Here is an 11,709-nt window from a genome sequence, read left to right on the forward strand (position 1 = left end):
GAGGAGGGACTCGTATGTGAGATTGCTGTTTGTGGACTTCAGTTCTGCCTTCAACACCATTGTGCCACAACGCCTCATCAGCAAACTTGACGCGCTGGGCCTCAGTACCTACCTCTGCAACTGGCTACTGGACTTCCTCTGTCAGAGGCCACAGGTAGTACGTGTTGGCGACAAAATCTCCGCCAGCATCACGCTGAGCACGGGGGCCCCCCAAGGCTGCGTGCTCAGTCCGCTGCTCTTCACCCTCCTGACGCATGACTGCACTGCAACCTACAGCGACAACCGTATCGTGAAGTTTGCTGACGACACGACTCTGGTGGGTCTCATCACCAAGGGAGACGAGACTCAATACAGGCTGGAGGTTGACCTTCTGACCACGTGGTGCAGGGACAACAACCTCCTGCTGAACGTCGACAAGACCAAGGAGATTGTTGTGGACTTCCGGAAGGGTCACACCCAACACCTGCCGCTGACCATCGACGGTGCTGTGGTGGAGAGAGTGAGCAGCGCCAAGTTCCTGGGGGTGCACATCAGTGAGGATCTCTCCTGGTCCACCAACACCGCATCACTGGCAAAGAAAGCCCAGCGCCGCCTGTACTTCCTGCGGAAACTCAGGCGAGCGAGCGCTCCTCCGGCCGTCATGACTGCATTTTACCGCGGCACCATTGAGAGCGTCCTCTCCAGCTGTATTGCTGTTTGGGGTGGCGGCTGCACTGACTACAACTTGAAGGCCCTGCAGCGCATAGTGAACACGGCTGGTAAGATTGCTGGTGCTTCGCTCCCCTCCTTGAAGGACATTTACACCTCCCATCTCACCCGCAAGGCGACCACGATTGTGAGTGATGTGAGTCACCCCGCTCACTCTTTGTTCGAGCTTCTGCCCTCTGGGAAGAGGTACAGAAGCCTGCGCTCCCGCACCACCAGACTCTCAAACAGCTTCGTACTCCAGGCTGTTAGGATCCTGAACTCGCTCCCCCGTTCTGCGTAGCGTCTTGTACTTTTACTGTCTGTACTGTCTGTATGCACACTGGCTCTTATTTGTTGTGTTATCTGTTTATTTATTATTTATTATTACTCTTATTATTTATTGTTTGTGCCTTTTTGTTTATGATGTTTTTTACTTTTGCGCTATGCTTGCTGGCTCCGTTTTGCTCCTCTTATTTATTGTGTTATCTGTTTATTTATTATTTATTCATCACTCTTACTATTGATTGTTTGAATTTTTGCCTTCTTGTTTTTATATTGTGTCGCGTACTTGTATGTCTATCGTGTTATGTGTCTCGTCACCGTGGGATAGAGAAAAACGTAATTTCGGTCTCTTTGTGTGTTGTGACGTGGAGAGATTGACAATAAAGCTGACTTTGACTTTGACTAAATACAAACCAGATTACAGATACAATGGAGCCTCGGTTTTCGACCACAATCCGTTCCAGAAGGCTGTTGGAGAACTGAATCGTTCAAATACCGAATCATGTTTTCCCATTACAAATAATGGAAAAAAAAAAAAAAAATTTAAAAACCCCACCTTTTTAAAGTATTTTTTCATTTGTACATTTTTGTCCGATCGCGCAACTGCAGTGCCTAGCCTTATTGTGACAGAGCGGTCGCTAAAATTTAGAAAATATTTTTAAAGTCCTGATGTACTTTCCAAAATTTAAGTGGACCTCAGTGCGCAGGGAGCTTAATTTGGTCCGAGCGCTCACTGTTGCATTGCTTTAGGAGCGTCTTTGTGTTTTACTGGCTTTACTGATCCCACTTGCTTCCTTTAGAGGCATGATTAGAGTTGTTGCAATCCTCAGAGTAACGAGAATGTAATAACGAACAGAGTCAGTTGGCATGCGGGTCCTCTCATGAGGTTCGACAATCAAATTTCGTTCGACATCGGGAGCAAAAAATTCTCGAATTTATTCGTTCAAATATTGATTTGTTCGAGAACCGGGACGTTCGAAAGCCGAGGCTCCACTGTAAAACAATGTAACATTAACTTTCGACGAGGATGGGATTTGAACCCATGCGTGCAGAGCACAATGGATTAGCAATCCATCGCCTTAACCTCTCGGCCACCTCGTCTTGCTTATAGAGTGTTGACAACATGTTGTGCCGAGATACTTTGTGTGAAAATCCGACGAGTATGTGATATGAAATGCTGAGTGGAGAGCACAATGGAGTAGCAACCCATCGCCTAAATATCTCAGCGATCGCATCTCATGCATGAGTTGCATGGGCGACATGATATGGCATGTACGGGGTAGTATAAGCTACAAGGTAAAATAATATGATACTTTAGATGTGAAATGAAGAAGAGCTAAGCCACAAAAGAAGTGACACTGTCAGCAAAGAAATTTTTTTTTTCAATGTTGTCTCACCCCAAATCTTTGGGATCATCGGTTCTGCGCAGTTGGATAGTTCCACTAACATTTTAACATCAACATTCTTTCATGGTCTGCCTGGGTATCTCGGCTGATGATCCTAAAGAAAAGAACCTAAATGTCTTGTATGCTATGGCATGACTGTATAGCCTCCGGCCGTCATGACTACATTTTACCGTGGCACCATTGAGAGCGTCCTCTCCAGCTGTATTGCTGTTTGGGGTGGCGGCTGCACTGACTACAACGCTGATCACTCCTAGAATAAACAACCCTATCATCCCAGTTTGTTCCGTCCCTGGATCAAACCTGATACCCATCCGTCAGAAACAGCTCCAGAAATCAAAACACTCCACCAGAACCAAAACAATTCGAGCGACCCTGCTCAATATTAAATCATTAGTCAATAAATCACTTCTCATCAATGACCTCGTTACGAGTGATGAATTAGATATCATGTTTCTTACAGAGACCTGGCTTGATCTAGATAACAGAGAATATATTCTTATATATAATGATAATATAATATAATGAATCAACTCCACCTTATTTCAACTGCATTGACGCCCTCAGAATCGGAAAGAGAGGGGAAGGCGTTTTCCTAATCTATTCTGATTTGTTTCAATGTAAACGGACGTCATTTGGAGATTGTCTTTCGTTTGAGTGTCTTGCAGTTGTAATGAAGTCTTCTCCCCCTGTCCTACTTATGGTTGTATCCAGACCCCCAGGTTATGCTAATAACTTCTTTGTCGAATTCTCTGAACTCCTCGCTATAATCTCCTTGGAACATGGCTGTATATCAATAGTAGGTGACTTTAATATTCACATAGACAAACTCAATGATAATAACATCAAAGAACTAAACGACCTCCTTGACACCTTCGACCTATCCCAGCATATCTCTGGACCTACACACAACGGAGGCCATACACTCGATTTATTCATAACCAGAGGTCTTGAGTCATCTTTCCTCTCAGCAGTCGATATTGCCTTATCTGATCACTTCTGCATCTTTATCGAAATGAAGGTCACCCCTATAGCTCTCAGTCAACCACAAACCATTAAAAAGCGGCACTTTAATGAGGCCACTAGTACACTATGGAGGCCTTCTCGCAGGCCCCTACCCTTCCATCAGAATCTGTCAATGACCTCCTAGATAACTTCAACTCTAAAACCCTAAAAGATATCGACGCAGTAGCCCCTCTGAAAACCAAATTAATCTCTGGTAAGAAGAAAGCACCATGGACATACTCTCTCTCTGTAAAAGATAAAAAAAGAGAGCCTAGAAAAGCAGAACGCAAATGGCAAAAAACTAAACTTCACATTCATCATGATATTTACAAAGACAGCCTTAAATCCTATAACCAAGAACTACAAAAATCCAGACAATCTGTCAGGTTTATTTTGATGACTGAATAACTATTAAGAGAAGAGCAACAGCAAACAGACCACAAGTGAGACTGAATATTAAGTCTTTTCTCGCGAGGAGTGCAGTACAGATCCTTCACAACAATCTCACTACACTAATTACCGTTTTTTTTCGTGTATAGTGCGCCAAATTTAACGAATTTATTGTCCTAAAATCTGGGGTGCGCATTATACATGGGTACAAAAAAAATTTAAAAAAATTTTTTAGAAAACAAAACCAACAACAGGACTGACTGACAAAGTCGTGGAACAAAAACACAGGGTGACATTACCAAAGACAGGAACAGAAAGCAAACAGACTGTCATGATTCGTCCCCGGCCACGTCCAGGTTGTCATTGTTTTGTCCGTCTGTGTGCTCATGTCCGTGGATCATGTGGGCTTCTGTCATGTCTTGTCCCCAGTTTTGCTAGGTTGCCATGGTTTCTGTTCGCGACGCCCCTCCCCTCCTGTGTTCCCTCAATCAGTGTGATCATTCTCACCTGCCTCTCATTTCCAGTCTTGTATTTAAGTCCTGTCTCTGTGTCACTCCCCTGTCGGTTCATTGCGAATGTCACCCGGTCCCTTTGTCTCACATATCGGTCAGTATCTGCTGTTGGTTTGGTGTCAAGTTATGTCTGTTTACCGAGTCTGTCCGTAAGTTCCTGCAATAAACCCTGGTCCAAGCTGCACGTGGTCGCCCTGCTCCATCTTCCACTCCGTTCGTGACAGAATCAACCGACCAACACAGCGACCAGCGCTTGGACCCCCCTCCACCACCAGCTTCCGTTGTCCAAGCCACGCCACCAAGCCACGCCAAGAAACCAAGCCACGGCAAGAAACCAAGCCACGGCAAGAAACCAAGCCACGCCAAGAAACCAAGCCACGCCAAGAAACCAAGCCACGCCAAGAAACCAAGCCACGCCAAGAAACCAAGCCACGCCAAGAAACCAAGCCACGCCAAGAAACCAAGCCACGCCAAGAAACCAAGCCACGCCAAGAAGCCAAACCAAGAAGCCAAACCAAGAAACCAAACCAAGAAACCAAACCAAGAAACCAAACCAAGAAACCAAGCCAAGAAACCAAGCCAAGCCGCCTTCAGCTACGCAGGATCCAGCGGCCGACCCCCGACCCTGTCCCGTCGGCGCGGATGCTCTGGCCGCCACCAGTCCGGGCGGCGTGGATCCAGCGGCTGACTCCCGACCCTGTCCCGACGGCGCGGATGCTACGGCCGCCACCAATCCAGACGGCGTGGATCCAGCGGCCGATTCCCGACCCTGTTCCGACGGCGCGGATGCTACGGCCGCCACCAATCCAGGCGGCGTGGATCAAGCGGCCGACCCCTGACCCAGTCCCGACGGCGCGGATGCTACGGCCGCCACGGATCCAGCGGCCGACCCTCGACCCTGTCGGTCTTCGGAGGCGTGTGCAGGGCGGATGCCTCCCCGTTCCCCGAGTTTCCACCGAGCGCGGTTCTGTCCCTGAGTTGCCATAGTTTGCTTTTCTGTCCCTGAGTTGCCGCCGTTTGCGGCTCTGTTTCCCCCAGTCGCCGCCCGAATGCGGTTCGGTTCCCCAAGTCGCCGCCCGAGTGCGGTTCATGTCCCCCAAGTCGCCGCCTGAGTGCGGGTCATGTCCCCCAAGTCGCCGCCCGTGCGGTTCATGTCCCCCAAGTCGCCGCCCGAGTGCGGTTCATGTCCCCCAAGTCGCCGCCCGAGTGCGGTTCATGTCCCCCAAGCCGCCGCCCGAGTGCGGTTCATGTCCCCCGAGTGCGGTTCATGTCCCCCAAGTCGCCGCCCGAGTGCGGTTCATGTCCCCCAAGTCGCCGCCCGAGTGCGGTTCATGTCCCCCAAAGTGCTGCCAATTGCGCGTCAGGCCCCAGTGTGTGCCGCGAGTGTGGCCCTGGGCCCCTGACCTCCGCTGAGTGCAGTTCTGTTCCCCAAGTTCCTGCCGATTGCGCGTCAGGCCCCCAGTGTGTGCCGCGAGTGTGGCCCTGGGCCCCTGACCTCCGCTGAGTGCAGTTCTGTTCCCCAAGTTCCTGCCGATTGCGCGTCAGGCCCCCAGTGTGTGCCGCGAGTGTGGTCCTGGGCCCCTGACCTCCACTGAGTGCAGTTCTGTTCCCCAAGGTCCTGCCGATTGCGCGTCAGGCCCCCAGTGTGTGCCGCGAGTGTGGCCCTGGGCCCCTGACCTCCGCTGAGTGCAGTTCTGTCCCCCAAGTCGCCCCCGAGTGCGGCTCTCTGCCCCTAATTGCCGCCGCCCAAGTGCGGCTCTCTGCCCCTAGGCGCCGCCCCCCGAGTGCGGCTCTCTGCCCCTAGTCGCCGCCCCCCGAGTGCGGCTCTCTGAACTTGCTGAACTCTGTGTGCTTCTTCCTATATCGCCATATAAGTATATCATCTGCCGTTTTTTACGTTTACCAAAGCAGAAGCCTTTGCGCTTCCCCTTTCCCTTAGCGGTTTCTGCTACACTTGTGGGTAGGCCGAACCCCAAATAAAAAGAGCAAGGATGCAGACAGACTTTAGTGTAGTTTGGGCATTGTAACCTGTCTGTACTGCACTCCTTGCGCAAGCTACGACTCAATATTCTGCCTCACTTGTGGTTTGTCTGCTGATGCTTTTCTCTTAACATTTATACAGTCGGTGAATAAAAACCTGACAAATACCATTCTCCACTCTTGCCCCTCTTTACGTCCATAATTGAATTTCAGTCGATGGACTTTGTCGCTGCACATCTTTTTTTTTTTTAAATTCCAGTAATTCAATCCGCTTCTTGTGTGTATAAAATTTGAAGCGTCTTTTGCACTGCAGCTATGCGGTTTTGTCTGCAAGCTTGTTACCTCTTGACACCTTATCAGTCTCGTGCGTGCCCTGCACACGTGCATATAGCTATTTGTCGTGGCAATTGGACTGCTTCCACAACTAGCTTAGTTGTAGTTTCTTGTAGTTTCTTTTCAATCAGTTTCTCATCGTTTATCACAAGAATCTTAGTAATTTGAACAAAAATCAAAAAGTATGTTTTATTTTACTCAATTGTACGATTTAGAGAATCCATATGTAGTAAAGTATTGTATTACTACATATGATTTCATCTCCATTTAATTTGACACACCTTTCAAAACGCTTCTCAGTGTCCCATTGCACACATGTTTTGCGTGTGTAACTGGTTGTCTCAACCCGTGTTCCACATCCTAATCTTTCCTCCCTCAAGGTGTCAAACCATTCAAGATAAAGATAAAAAACAACAAAATAACCGCCAGTAAATTAATATAATAGTCAATTGTTGTTGTTTCTTAACTTTAACTAACTTAAACACCCTCTTATCCTCAAATGTAAAAACTTGTGTAGTCTTTACACAACCAATTGACTATTTCTTCTAAATTTAGCTTTGAAATGTTGTTATTTAATAATTTTGCTTCATCCAATTCCAGAAAGCAAGTTCTTTCCATCCCTCAAATTTTGTTTCATCAGGGCTAGGCATTAATGCAGTGTGGACCAGTTTCTGCCCACAAAAAAAATCTTGCCTTTCTTTTCTTCTTATTTTTACAAAATTGCTTTTGTTTTGCAGTGCAAATCAGATAGACTACAGTCTAGCAAATTCTTTTGTGCACCTACATTAGCCAATTTTAACACATAACACCGACAGCACACAGACAACACAAAAACTTACAGCAGAGACACAGCTCACAAACAAACAACGCTGCGCAAACGTCATCCTCTATTTTGATGTTTTGGTTATACTTTTGTTTTCTCATCAGTGCCTTTTATCCTTCATGCAAATATTGTCACATCTTCCTCAAGCATCACCCTGCGTCAAATATTCAAAGATTCTCTGAGAAACTCACACTTTCCCTGCTTCGCCCACAGCCACAGCACCCCTCGTGCGAGGGGGGCGCAGCATCAATGTTGATTGGTCACAGGCTGGCCATTTCCTGCAACAATCATGATGCTGGCCCACCGCCCACACGAGCATAGCACAGGCCCAAGCGCATAGCCCCGCCCCGCGACTACGCGCGAGCGCAGGCACGCTTCTCAGTCTCGCCCTCTCAAAGGGCAGGCCAACTTTGCTGTTGCCCCCTTCATCATGTTCACATTCAACATCGTCCACTGTCTTCTACACAACATTTGCTGTCTCTTATTCTCGTCCTATAAAGCCACCGTTCTAGTCACTTTCCAACCAACTTAAACACATCATCGTCTACTTCTCAATTTCCCTATTATTCCTCAACAGCCTCCTGAACAGTCTCCATTACTGATTTCTTCCATAGGACACACATCTCACTCGCACTCATACACACCCATTCATGAGGATCCTCTGCGCACATACACACACACCAGCACAAAAGGATGACGCACAGCATATAGAACACACATCGATCCCACTAACGCACCTTTTTGTTCGTGTTACTTTTCTGATTTATTCTCTATTTCACTTTTAAAAGCTATTTGTAATTCTTTTCTATTTATTTAGCAAATTTTAACTTCGATGTTTCTTTATCTTACTTTATCCTTTTAACATTAATATCTCCTTATATTTAAGCTAATTTCTCCTTAATTTTGGCAGCCAGGTTCCCACTTCATTACATGGAAACCTGATCTGATTTGATTTTGGCCTAGTCATAGTGTTTCTGTTAATTTGTGCAGTCACGTGCCATGTGACCGTTTTCTCCGCAATTTCAGCATTTTATTGGAGGTTGCACAACTCCTCTTCCTCGGCCTCTAAAGCCTCCTTTAGACATTGCTCGCCCTCTCTGGCCTTTCTGTCCTCTGCCTGCATTTTGGTAAAAAGTGTCACTATCCTGGTCTACCAGAAAAGTGTGTTTTGAAGCTTTCATTTGTTTTCGTTTTTGTACTGCTTCTAGTTCTCCCTCAAATTTATATTTTTTAACGCATTTATCGAAATCTTTTTTTAATCGGTTGGGATCCTGGCTTTCAATTATTTTCCAGTCTTTGCATTTTAGTTCATGTCGTGGTAGGGACTTTCGCTTACTATTTAAGAGGAGCGCTCAAATGAGATCACTCTCAGTCAAACCGTTCACAAGCATACCACGCGCGTTTTTTAATAACAGAGGAGTCCGCCCCTCCTGCTGCGGAATTTAACTAACATAAAACGTTAGGGGGCTCCACATCCGCCCCTGCGGAATTTAACTGTTTCTAATTGTACTTGATAGGGTCTAAAATTCTCAAGTTTTTTTTTTTTTTTTAATAACAGAGGAGTCCGCCCCTCCTGCTGCGGAATTTAACTAGCTTGAAAGCTAGGGGGCTCCACATCCGCCCCTGCGGAATTTAACTGTTTCTATTTAGTAGAATTAATATTCCTACTCACGGTCTGCTGATTCTCTTCGTCGGAAGATCTCGTCAACCCTCCCGGTGTCCAGCCGGACCGATCGAGACAGTCCCGTCAGAGGGCTTTTGTTTACCTCGGCCAAGGATTGTCACCTGCGTCGAAGAGCCCGCTGGAACCGTTCAGGGCGTGTTGAGATCCCGGACGAGCCCCCAATTTCTGTCAGGTTTATTTTGCTGACTGAATAAGTGAACAGAAGAGCAACAGCAAACAAACCACAAGTGAGACAGAAATATTAAGTCTTTTCTCGCGAGGAGTGCAGTACAGATAGCTTGAGACAATCTCTACACACTGAATATCTGTAGGCACCCCTGCTCTTTTTATTTGAATTTGCCCTACCCACAGTGTGAGACATAACCACTAAAGGGGGGAGGAAAGCATGTGGGCTTTGTCTCGTAAGCAAAAATCACTAGGTGTTTACATACTGATAAGAACATCTGGGAAGAGGAGTTTGAGTGGACTGGATCCAGGAGAAAAAACCTTTGACCTCTAGTTAAAACATAGCAAGGGAAGTTTTACGACATTGTGTAGGATGCAACAAGCTAAGTTATTTATTACTCGTTATATACATACATCCCATGGCTGTACACCTTGGGATAGCGTTAAAAAACCACTGCGCTTATCACCCTGCGGGTTTTATATATACAATCCACGCCCCTTTAACGTTCTCATGGCGCTCTCAACTACGTCCGCCTTACAACAACACACACAAACACACGCATACACACACACAAATACACACACACACACAAATACACACACGCAGCAGTGACTCTCCAATACACATCGATACCAAATGATCAGGCGTTGCTTTCCCGCCTTTTCCGGACAGTATAAAACCTTCTTACCTGGAGATGGAGGATGTTTTTACATCTGCTGAAGTGCCATGTGTACTGACCGCCATTAAACAACTCAAGATCTTGCCAATAAAGAACAAACCGTTACCCCACATCTTAGTTTTCCTGACCCAACAACGGACATCATCAACAACACGCAACAGCCGTTGATGGAATCGAACCCGCACTTTCTTAACTGTGAAGCAGACATGCTAACCAGTTCTCCACCGAGCCGCCAAAGAGTATAAATATTACGATATTGAGTTAAATACAAACCAGATTACAGATACAATGGAGCCTCGGTTTTCGACCACAATCCGTTCCAGAAGGCTGTTGGAGAACTGAATCGTTCAAATACCGAATCATGTTTTCCCATTACAAATAATGGAAAAAAAAAAATAATAATTTAAAAACCCCACCTTTTTAAAGTATTTTTTCATTTGTACATTTTTGTCCGATCGCGCAACTGCAGTGCCTAGCCTTATTGTGACAGAGCGATCGCTAAAATTTAGAAAATATTTTTAAAGTCCTGATGTACTTTCCAAAATTTAAGTGGACCTCAGTGCGCAGGGAGCTTAATTTGGTCCGAGCGCTCACTGTTGCATTGCTTTAGGAGCGTCTTTGTGTTTTACTGGCTTTACTGATCCCACTTGCTTCCTTTAGAGGCATGATTAGAGTTGTTGCAATCCTCAGAGTAACGAGAATGTAATAACGAACAGAGTCAGTTGGCATGCGGGTCCTCTCATGAGGTTCGACAATCAAATTTCGTTCGACATCGGGAGCAAAAAATTCTCGAATTTATTCGTTCAAATATTGATTTGTTCGAGAACCGGGACGTTCGAAAGCCGAGGCTCCACTGTAAAACAATGTAACATTAACTTTCGACGAGGATGGGATTTGAACCCATGCGTGCAGAGCACAATGGATTAGCAATCCATCGCCTTAACCTCTCGGCCACCTCGTCTTGCTTATAGAGTGTTGACAACATGTTGTGCCGAGATACTTTGTGTGAAAATCCGACGAGTATGTGATATGAAATGCTGAGTGGAGAGCACAATGGAGTAGCAACCCATCGCCTAAATATCTCAGCGATCGCATCTCATGCATGAGTTGCATGGGCGACATGATATGGCATGTACGGGGTAGTATAAGCTACAAGGTAAAATAATATGATACTTTAGATGTGAAATGAAGAAGAGCTAAGCCACAAAAGAAGTGACACTGTCAGCAAAGAAATTTTTTTTTTCAATGTTGTCTCACCCCAAATCTTTGGGATCATCGGTTCTGCGCAGTTGGATAGTTCCACTAACATTTTAACATCAACATTCTTTCATGGTCTGCCTGGGTATCTCGGCTGATGATCCTAAAGAAAAGAACCTAAATTTCTTGTATGCTATGGCATGACTGTATAGCCTCCGGCCGTCATGACTACATTTTACCGTGGCACCATTGAGAGCGTCCTCTCCAGCTGTATTGCTGTTTGGGGTGGCGGCTGCACTGACTACAACGCTGATCACTCCTAGAATAAACAACCCTATCATCCCAGTTTGTTCCGTCCCTGGATCAAACCTGATACCCATCCGTCAGAAACAGCTCCAGAAATCAAAACACTCCACCAGAACCAAAACAATTCGAGCGACCCTGCTCAATATTAAATCATTAGTCAATAAATCACTTCTCATCAATGACCTCGTTACGAGTGATGAATTAGATATCATGTTTCTTACAGAGACCTGGCTTGATCTAGATAACAGAGAATATATTCTTA

The 11,709-nt window shown here is 46.1% G+C and overlaps 2 non-coding genes across 2 annotated transcripts; both read right to left on the reverse strand.

Moving 5' to 3' along the window:
• Positions 1 to 1,988: 1,988 nt before the first annotated feature.
• trnas-gcu (transfer RNA serine (anticodon GCU)) lies at positions 1,989 to 2,070 on the reverse strand. Its single transcript has one exon. It is a non-coding gene; the product is annotated as a tRNA-Ser (tRNA).
• Positions 2,071 to 10,823: 8,753 nt separating this feature from the next.
• trnas-gcu (transfer RNA serine (anticodon GCU)) lies at positions 10,824 to 10,905 on the reverse strand. The gene has a single exon. It is a non-coding gene; the product is annotated as a tRNA-Ser (tRNA).
• Positions 10,906 to 11,709: the final 804 nt, after the last annotated feature.

The sequence above is a fragment of the Syngnathus typhle genome, unplaced genomic scaffold, assembly GCF_033458585.1.
Source record: "Syngnathus typhle isolate RoL2023-S1 ecotype Sweden unplaced genomic scaffold, RoL_Styp_1.0 HiC_scaffold_33, whole genome shotgun sequence".
NCBI lineage: Eukaryota > Metazoa > Chordata > Actinopteri > Syngnathiformes > Syngnathidae > Syngnathus > Syngnathus typhle.